This window comes from Belonocnema kinseyi, chromosome 5 (genome assembly GCF_010883055.1).
Source record: "Belonocnema kinseyi isolate 2016_QV_RU_SX_M_011 chromosome 5, B_treatae_v1, whole genome shotgun sequence".
Taxonomy (NCBI): domain Eukaryota; kingdom Metazoa; phylum Arthropoda; class Insecta; order Hymenoptera; family Cynipidae; genus Belonocnema; species Belonocnema kinseyi.
The window spans coordinates 115406318-115416777 of NC_046661.1; the positions used below are offsets into that span (position 1 = coordinate 115406318).

At 27.0% G+C, this 10460-nt stretch overlaps 1 protein-coding gene across 3 annotated transcripts in view; it reads left to right on the forward strand.

Annotated features, from left to right (window-relative positions):
- The first annotated feature begins 610 nt into the window (after positions 1-610).
- The window catches only part of LOC117173190 (LIRP-like), a 23536-nt gene continuing 13686 nt past the window's right edge, over positions 611-10460 (forward strand). Inside the window, exons 1-2 of one of the 3 annotated variants that reach the window (XM_033361614.1) lie at positions 611-648; positions 1176-1240. The gene's annotated coding sequence lies outside the window, so the exon portion shown is untranslated. Of the gene's footprint in view, positions 649-1175; positions 1241-3902; positions 4444-4523; positions 4593-8337; positions 8437-10460 lie in introns of those variants that run through there. The other 2 variants (XM_033361613.1, XM_033361615.1) reach the window with 2 other exon arrangements.

Here is a 10460-nt window from a genome sequence, read left to right on the forward strand (position 1 = left end):
TTAAACTACTGAATGGATTTAGGGTCGTAAAAGGAGAGATTAATAATTATGAATGAAAGCCAGAAGGACTTTAAGTATAGAACAGTGGATAATTCTAGAACATCCTGATGAGAGGTTCAGGTTTTAGATGGAACCTCAAGATGTCAACCTGATTATTTTCGAAAATATATTTAAGTTGACGTCACGAGTGATAATTATGAGGTGAAATCGGATACTCGTTGTCGCTAAGCTAAACTTCAGACCACTCTTGTCCAATTTATACTTCCTTGTTTAATTTAGATCTTAACACTCAAGTGCATTAATCGATGGACGTCTTGGTTCCGGGATCAGATTTAAAAAAGGGTAATAAATGTTGAGCTAACAAGGGTCTTGAGGAGGGAAGAGATCTTCAAAATAAGATGAAATCCAATTAAGCGCCAAGGTATAATAAACGCACGGTCGACTGACTACCCCTTTTTGTCTTAGACGAACATTAGCCATGCAGCGTTTAACAGACTTGACATCCACTCGGGCAACATGTTTAATGAGCACGTCTTAGCTGCTCAACATTACCCCTGTGTTCTCGGCGCTTATAAGGGCGGACTCGGGCTTTTCCTTCGGCACAAGTCCTGCGCTCATTCTGCAGTAACAATCTCCACTTACGAAACAGTAAGTGAACCCTTAACTGGCACCTTCTTTTTCATTAACAAAGTTAATTTCAAAGATTTCTTTTACCCTAAATTCGGATAAAAATACAGAATGCGGATAAAAATGATCTCTGCGGTCCTTTCAAACCATTTTTTCAGCCTTAATAGTTTTTTTTACATTTTCTGGTAAGCCAAGGAATTAAAAAGCCTCAAGGGCTGTAAAATTTGGTTTAGTTCTTTATAGTTAGTTACTAAGTATTGCTCATTAGGTTTGTACCCTCTCTTTTACTTCTTTTATTTGTAACACTTTAATTATTGAAATATACTTTGATTTTCTTCAACAAATCCAATCCAAAGGTTTATGAAACTTGAAAATTAAAAAGGTCTTCGTTTTATTGGTAAAAGTTATCTAAAAAAAATTGAAACAAAAACTTTCATTGTTCGAAAATTTCTTGTTTAGGAAGAGATTTCATAACATGATAAAATATTAAAAGTATATTTATCATTTTATAAAAATATATATACTTCTAAAATATTGTGCTATTTCAGAAGAACTGAGGGGCTGAAAGCAGCATTTATTCCGGTTGTCCTATCGTTCTTTTCTCGCCTTCTAGGTAAGTTAAACAATTCTTAAATGATTATTTTTTAAAGTAATTTTATAATTTTAACTGAATTAAAACTCTAAATTAACTTAAAATTCTGATTTAACTTTTAATTTAGCTAAAGTGCGTGAAAATGTTCATTTCATTCCTGACCCAAATATTGATTCACTATCAAAATTAAAACTAGAACTTAAACTCAAGTCATGTAAAACTATAAAGTGTTTTTTATCGACCTATTATTTATCAGCGAGTTAGCACCCTCAGAGGCAGATGTCGCATATTTCCAGTTATGGGGCCGAAATTCTAATTTTTAAATGAACAAAAAAAAGATTTTAGAAAATAAATTAAAAACTTAAGAATTATTCATGATATATTTATTATTATTTTATTAATTTTGTTCTAAATGTAAAATATAAAAACTGATTCATAATATTTATAAGCTGTATTACGTAGGACATATTGATATTATTTTTTTTACCTTTTTTACTTTTCCGAGATCTTGAAGATCTCAAACTGCAATATTGTGAAAAACTGTCCTTTGCTTTGTATTTAAAAATAATTTGTTATATTATGTCCAATTATAACTTAAAATTAGTAAGCTATTGTTCGTATTGGTTATAGACTGAAGACTTGCAAAAAGGAAGTTAAATTAAATTTGTACAGACTGGCGAGATTCCTTGGAATAACAAATTATTATGTACCGTTATTAAATAAAAACATTATCTACCATTATAATGCAAAGTACAAAATATAAAGTAGCTATAAATAACTTTATTTGAGATGTGGCAATTTATTGGTAAGGAATTGACTGAACCAATATTCTGACTACGACTACCTTGTCACAAATTATCAAATTCAGTCCCACCCTTTATTTCCTCCTGAGTGGCGAAATAATTTATGTACATCTCCTTAACCCACATCTCTAATTTTTTTATGGACTGTCATATCAAAAAGTTTTCGTAACACTGAACAAATTATACGTTATTTCGTATTACCTATAATGATTTGTTGGTTTTATCGACTCAATGCAGTACAAATGAAATGAGTAATAAAATAAATTATGTTTGATTGTAATTTAATTCTCAAAAAACTTTTTTTAGTTTCACTTGAAATTTTAAAAAATCGGAATGCATTTAAAATTTATTTTGCTAGGTTGTTAAATTATAGGATTTATATTTATTGTGGCTGTGAAATACTCTATAATTTTAATATTACATTAAATTTATCTTTTTAAATTTGTTTTGCTCTGATTGAGAGAAAAACTTACAATTATTTGAAGTTCGAAAAAGTCTTCTGTATTACAAAAAATTATTATGAACTTGAAAAGATTGTTTAGTTTTCTAAAATATTAACGAAAATGAACAATTTCATTGTGAAAAAAATTGACATTTTCAATATTAAATTTCAGTAAGAAAATTAACCAATTACAAAAAGGAATTCGATTTTTTCTTATCAAAAATACAAAATACAATTCAAAACAAAATTAAAATACATATTTTTCTGTAAACTTATTGTTAACATAAACTTTTCTATTACTTACTGATTTTATTTTTATAAAACGGCTTAAAAAATTACGTAGATGTGAATAGATACTATTCCAATATCTGCATATGCTTCAAAAATAGAATTCCCCAATTTTTGAAATTTTTTGTCGAATTTTTACCTTATGATATAATATATTCAATAAATTAATTTAAGAAAATGATTTACATCCAGAAAATTTAATTTTCCTGAATTGAAAAGTATTTACATTTTTAATTCTAGAAATTTTCAAATTTAATTTCTTTTATGACGAATGTCAATTCAGCTTAATTACCCGATTTAAAAGGCTTCTAATTATTAATTATAAAGCTTCGAATTATGTAAAATTATTTATATCGTGCCAAAAAATTGTATGATTGTACTTGGAAAGAACAAAAAACTGATGAAAATTGAGAATATATTAAAATTATAATTATCATAAACAATGAAGTATTGTTAATTATTTTTAACACTAAGCGATGAAAATGGCCATTTGTTCAGAATTTGAATTAGAACCTCTTATTTACCTGCTTAATACTCCTAATATTCTAAAATTGTTCCATTTTTAACGGGTTCATATTTAAAATTGTTTTGTTTTGAAAACTAAAGTTTGGCAATGTTAATTTCGAAGTCTTTACATTTTTAATTTTTCCTTTTTCTAACTTCAACTTTCATTTTATTAAATTCTGAAAGCTAATTTCTAGAAAATTTTACAATAATTAAGAGCCTAAAGTAAAAATGTTCATCAATGATCGCAGACTTAATTCAAAAGTCTAAAACTTTCTAATTTAGAGTTTTTTCAATTCTAAGTCTTGAATTTTTATTTTTGACCGAATTTATATTAACGCTCTTATTGAAAAAACGCTTAAATAAAAATCTAGGAAAACTTAGTGACCAGAAGGATCTGCAAAACTAAATCGTATTCTCGTTTTCTATAATAAAATTTCTTTTTAATTTTCTAAACTTTTTTGTACTCTGAAAAGAGACTATCCAACCCAACAACGTTCATTTGTTTCCCAAAATTTAGTATAAAGATGAAAAAATACTTGGGACTTCTAAATCCAAGTGAAAATTATCGTAATTCTCTCTTGAATGCGAAATAATCTCCCTTCTCAAGCAGATCTCAAGCAATCCTAGCAACTCGCGAAGAGAGTTTTCCTCTCCAGTGTTGGCCGGTCTTCGGCCTTTACACAAGGCTCGATCTGACCGGGTCGTAAATTGGATCCGGCGAATCTGTCGCTAGGCCAACTCTCGTCCCTCTAATCTACATTAAACACCATCGCAATACAATTAAAAAATTGGCAATTGACAATTAGAAATGAACAACTGACAATTGAAAATCAACAATTAACTTCTGGAAGACAAACTTTAGTTGGTCGATCTCATCACCACGGAAGACCTACATAAATGTGTTCCAGAAAAGAAGAATTTCTACCCAAGACTCAACAATACTCTCCTCAAGTGATTTTCCACTCTCAGGAAAATTTTTCCCGATTGATGAAGAAGCGATCACTTGAACATCATCACGTCATCATTGGCATCAATATTGACAGACATCCCTTAAAATCAAGCCGAAGATTCATTTCCAGAACACTCTGAAACCAAATTTTTGATCTCCAAATATAAGTGCTTGACTGTGATATTGAAAGTGATATATAGTAACTAGTGGATCTTTTATCTACAAACTATCAAAAGTAAGTTTTTGATTGAACTTAAAAAATTTTCTTCATTTTTTAAATTGAAACCAATTTTGTAAAACATTTTTTATTTCCAGATATCGAACAATTTTCGAAAGTACCAAGACTTTTAGAAACGCAACTCTTTCAATCGTACCTCAAAATCGGTGAGTTAGAAAATCTTTCGAATTGGATAAAGCTGATAAAAATAACTTTTTAGTAATACTTTTTCCAATAATCCCTCGTTACTTATCGCAGGGATCGATAAAACACAAAGCGAATAAAAATTAAAATGTAAAAAGAACGATGAAATTGGAGATATCTCGACAAATGACATCACGATAGAGAGTGCTAATCAATCTATGTCAACAAATAAATCGACTCTCTTTCATCAGATAGTCCTTTTGTAAGATCTCAATTATCCCTTTTTTCGCGAAGGATTTTTCATTGACTTTTTTCCGTACGAGACTTCAGTGCCAGCGTGTAATTAAACAGTAAATGAAACGAGAACGGCCTTTTAATGCTGGACGTAGAAAAATATTTGCCCGGCCTTCGCATAATCACTTGGCACTTTAAACTGTCGCAATTTAACAATTGTTGTCAAAATAGAGCATTCTCGTTCTGCTTATTAGTGGGCTAAGTTCTAAGGTCAAAATGTAAGTCAGTAGTTTATTGTTAGATAAATTCGCCAATCTTTGATAGTAAATATGGAACTAGGAAATCTAGGATTTATTTGTCAATTAGTGACATGATGATAAACGAAGATAAAGCAAGATAAATAATTCACATTTTTGGATAACATTTTTTATAATGCTTCTCAATAGAGAAGAGAGTGTTGATGATAAATATATTTTAGTCTGATTGATACGTTCCATTTCTACTGATGCAACGCTTCAAGTGCGGCGCTTGATATAAAGATAATTTGAAGCTTTACAAAGAAACAGTAGCTTTCGCTTTGCTCGTTTAGTTCGCGTGAGCAAAATAATGAGATCGGATAAAAAATAAAAAATAAAATAAACCTGTATTGCACATTGTACAACTGGGAGTAAATGTCGTCGTACTTTCTCGCCTATCTTTTTTTGTTGCTTTTTAATCTTCTTTTGTTTTGCTTGAGACACTGATAGGGCAATAATAGAATATACTGTCAATGTTTACCAACCGTAATAGAAGATTGTCAATATTGACCGGCTATCGTACATTCTATTATAGGTGACGTTTAATAAAGATTTAGAAATTTCCTGTTTGTCAAACTTTGCTACATTTTCAACTTCTTTTTTAAATTTAAACTAACTTCAGTTCACGACATTAAATATTGCGTTGTCAGACAAACACACTTCATCTAGTCCGGATTTAAAAGTGTTTGGTCCGTAATCAATAAGTGCAATGGAAAATTAACTTTCTTTTCTGAGCAAAATGTTCACTTTGTGAACCTTATATTTTAAAAGTATTAAAAATTCACTTCAATATTTATTCAAACTATTATGAACATCCTACTATTATATTTTTGGTTAAGAATTCCACTCTTTTGGTTAAAAATGTAATTATTTGTTTGAAATTTGAATTATTTTGATAAAAATGCAACAATTTGGTTTTAAGTCCAGTGCGCACAAGCGTTAAAGAACATCTTTAGAACGGCTTCAAAATGTCCTTAGTCCATATAACGTTCCATAAACATACAATGTTCCAGAGACGTTTTAAAGACGTAATTCGAACATAAAACGTTTATGCAACATTATTTGGTCTGGCTTAGGACAGTTTTTAAAACGTTCAAATAACGTCTTTTGACTTGTACGTCCAAAAAACGTTTTTAGGACGTTCCAATTACGTTCTAAAATTTTGTGCCCACTGGGAAGTAATTTTTTTTAGTTTAAGGTTGGTTGTTGAAAAATCATGTTTTTAAGTGGAAAATCTAACTGTTTCGTTGAAAATTCACTTCTATATTGAAAATTCAACAACTTGTTTGCAATTTATTTCTTTCATGACTGAAAAATGTTGTCGTTGTAAATTCAAATATTTGGTTTCATAACTGAAAATTTTTTTGTTAAAAAGTTTGACTTTTTTATGGACAAAAAAAATCTGTGGGTAGAAATCAAAATTTTTTTGGTTCAAACTGCAACTATTTTGTCGTAAATTTAATTATATGTATGAATATTCAACAATTCGATTGAAAAGTTCTTACTTTCAGTTGAAAATTCAACTGTTTTGTTGAAAATTTGTCTTGAAAATTCAACTACTGGTTGAAATTTAATATGTCCGTTTTCAAAATTAAACGGTTTTGGAAAAAATTCAACGATTTGGTTGAAATTTTGTTTCCTTCTATATTAAAAAATCTTTCTTGGTTGAAAATTTAGTTTTTTTGGTTGAAATATCGTCTTTTTTGGTTAAAAATTCAAATCTTTTGTTAAAAATTCATCTGATTTGGTCAAAAATGTACCTTTTTGCTTTGAAAATTCAACTACTTGATTGAATATCAACTTTTATTCTAATTCAAAAATTTAATGGAAATTGCTATTTTTCTTCACTGAAAAGTATTTTTTGGTTGAAAATTCAACTTATTATTGAAAATTCATCTCTTTGGGTAGAAATTTGATCTTCTCTAGTTAAAAGTTAAACTCTTTGGTTGGAATTTTAACTACATGGATGAAAATTCAACAATTTGAACCGAAAGTTATTATTTTTGGTTCAAAACTCAACTGTAATTTTGTTGTTGTTTGAAAATTGAACTATTCTATTTTTAGTAAAAAATTTGTCTTTTTTGTTGAAAATTCCACTGCTTGATTAAATGTTTAAATATTTTTTTTGAAAATGGGTTTAAACATTTTTTAGAAATGTCATATTATTTAGATAAAAATACAACTGATTGCTTGAAAGGCAGTCCACTGTGATTGAGAATTCAACTATTGGTTTGGAAATTTATCTTTTTTGGTTAAATTAAACATTTTTTTATTTAAAATTAAAATTGTCTTCTGGTAAAATTATCAGCTATTACATGTTCCGGTGAAAGTTATTATTTTTTTGGTTTATAATTAACTTTTTTGGCTGAAATGTTTTCTTTCGATGAAAATACAACTATTTGGTAAAAGTTGAACTACTTTCTAAAAAATTAATGTTTTTGGTTGAACATTCATCTTTTTATTTTAAAATTTGGTTGAAAATGCGTTTTTCTTTGGGTGAAAATTAACTTTTTAATTGACAATTAAACTATTCTAGTTTTGGTAGAAAATTGATAATTTTTAGATGAAAATTCGCCACTTTCGTGTGAAAATTCATTTATTTTTGTTGAAATTTGTATTTTTTTTTATTGAAAATTAATAAATAAAAAAAGCCATCAAAGTTATTACTTTTGAATGTAGGACCAGGAATTACGCCATTCAGTATTTCCAGAGATACTTTGACAATATTTTGCTTAATAAGTCAGTTTTTTCCAATTTAATGCTAAAAAAAGGGTCATTAAAGTTATCATTTTCGAATGACAAGAATTGCGGTAATCAGTATTGCCAGAGATGTTTTGACAGTGTTTTGCGTAATATGTAATTGAGTGAAGTTTTACAATTAATCTCTTTTTCTTAATGCAAGTACATACTTATATAAATACACACACACACACACACATATATATATGTATAAACACATATTTTATTAATCACTATTTAATATTTTTGTCTCAAAATTTAATACTGCCTGTTTTTACTTTAACACTTCCCTTTAGAATTTACCCTGAGATTAAATGTGAAATCGGTTAATTATATAAATTATTATTATGTATAATTGTTTAAACGTTTTACTGGTCAAACGCGGAACACTCATTATAATTTATTTTGGTTTGCAAATCAGAAATATTTTTGTAGTTCTCATTGCAATTATGTTTATAGTACTGATTAGCGTATCGCAGTTAATTATTAAATTCAATTATTGAAAGATTGAATTGTAGGAAGGGGTTTAAATTATCAGTTTTTATAACTGACCTACTTCAAGAGTCATGCAAAGTGAGGATAATTCATCGATTTGAAGGTAATTATCGTCGTCAAGTGACTCTTAATTATTGCAATAATTTAATTGTCTTTGTCACTGGCATTTCTAGACATTTTAATTATTAATATTTGTCAAAATTTTGGGGGAATTTTAATTTTTAATTTTAATTTAACCTTAACCTCTGGAATTTGAAAACCTTAAAATTCCGATCCAAAATGAATTGATTTGCATAAAAAGTTCAAAAAAATTAAAAGCCTTTTAGTTCATTTTATAAATTGATTTAAGAGATCAGTATCATTGTCAGATTAATCCTAATTACTTTAATGAAATTACGGTCTTCGCCACTGTTGCGCATAAGTATATTAATTTTCATTATTAATTATAAAATGTAAATGGCAAGAAAAGACACATGGAAATTTTTATTGATTTCATTACATATATTATAAATTGAGCCTGCAAAATTGGTATTAAATCGTTCTAGGCTTGAATAAAAAATAAGGTATATCATTTAATAATTCCTTGCAAATTAAGTTTCTTAATATTTTATTTTTATTACAAAAATTGATTTGATAACAGATTATAAGAACAAATTGCAATAAACATTTAAAAGATTTTAATTTGTCTTTTTTTAATAATTCATTTTTAATATTTTGAATTTTAGCATTTTAAATTAACTTCTTTGATAAAGCATGTTTATTACTAACATTTTGTACTTTTCCTTTACATAATTATTTTTGTTATAAAATAATATAATAATAAGATCAAAATAATTTTCTAATTACGAAGATTTTAGAATATTTAAAAATCGATTTATTAACGTTGATTCTAAAAAGCTATTTAAATTATCATTATTTTTGTTTAATATCTTTTATAAAATTTTCAGTAACAGATATTAATCATACTACAAAATGAGATGATGTTTTCAAATCTTCAGTTCAAAATCAAATAAATTGTGAACATACTCATTTTTTCTATTTAAAAAAATATTGTTCTCTACGCTGCATATATTCTCAAAAGATTTTTGCCATTTTTTTGTTTTATTATAGTCACATGCCCTGCCACGCGAACTTTGGGAAAGTTTATATTTTATATTTGTACACTCTCTTGAGTTACCCTCAATTACAAAAAAATATTTTAGAAGGTTTGAATTTTTTTCTCTAAAATTTAATTATCTAAAATGGTAAACTTTTTGGCAATAACCCAAATAGAAAATTAATTGACTTATGTTAGTAGTGTATTTGAGTGAAAACTGAAAAAATGTATTTGTAATATTGAGAAGAACAACATTTGTTATTTAAATTAAATAATCGACAACATTTGCATACTTTGATGTTGGTGAATTAAAAATAATATTCAACAATCAAGTTTTTTTCTATCAAACTGAGAGAATTTTATTATAATCCAAAAAGGCATATTTTTTTGAATAAACTACAAAAATTTAAAAAGGCATTTGTTAAAATTTTTCTAATAATTAATTTTATTTAACTATTGTTACTTCAAGCTCAAAAAGTAATTTTTAAAACTTTAAACATTCAATCCAAAGTTTTCTTCGAAAAAATATTTTATTATTGTATTCTTAGGAAATAAATAATATTGATTAACAAACAATTTTTCAACCGTTTGAATTTGGGAATTTTATAATTCGGCATTTTTCTAGTTTGAATATTTTACAATTTAATAATTTTCTAACGGGAAATTTCAAATTCATTAAAATTGTGAGTTTTCAATAACTTGGAACGAATGAAAAATCTCGGAAAATAAAATTCTTGACATTGTGAAATTTCCGCATTATAAAACTTTCCAATTATAAAATTCCAGAATAATAAAATTCTCGATTCATAAATTTCCCAGATAATAATATTTTCAAATAATTCGACGAATAATAAAATTTCCGAGAGGAAATCGCCGAGTTATAAAATTCCGGAATACAAACAATTGAATTTTTTTATTAATATTATTTATTTATTATAAATACAATAATCAACTATTTATATCAAGCAAATAATTATTTTAAATGTTTGAAGTTTCTAAAATTATTGTTTGAATTAAAAATAACAATATAT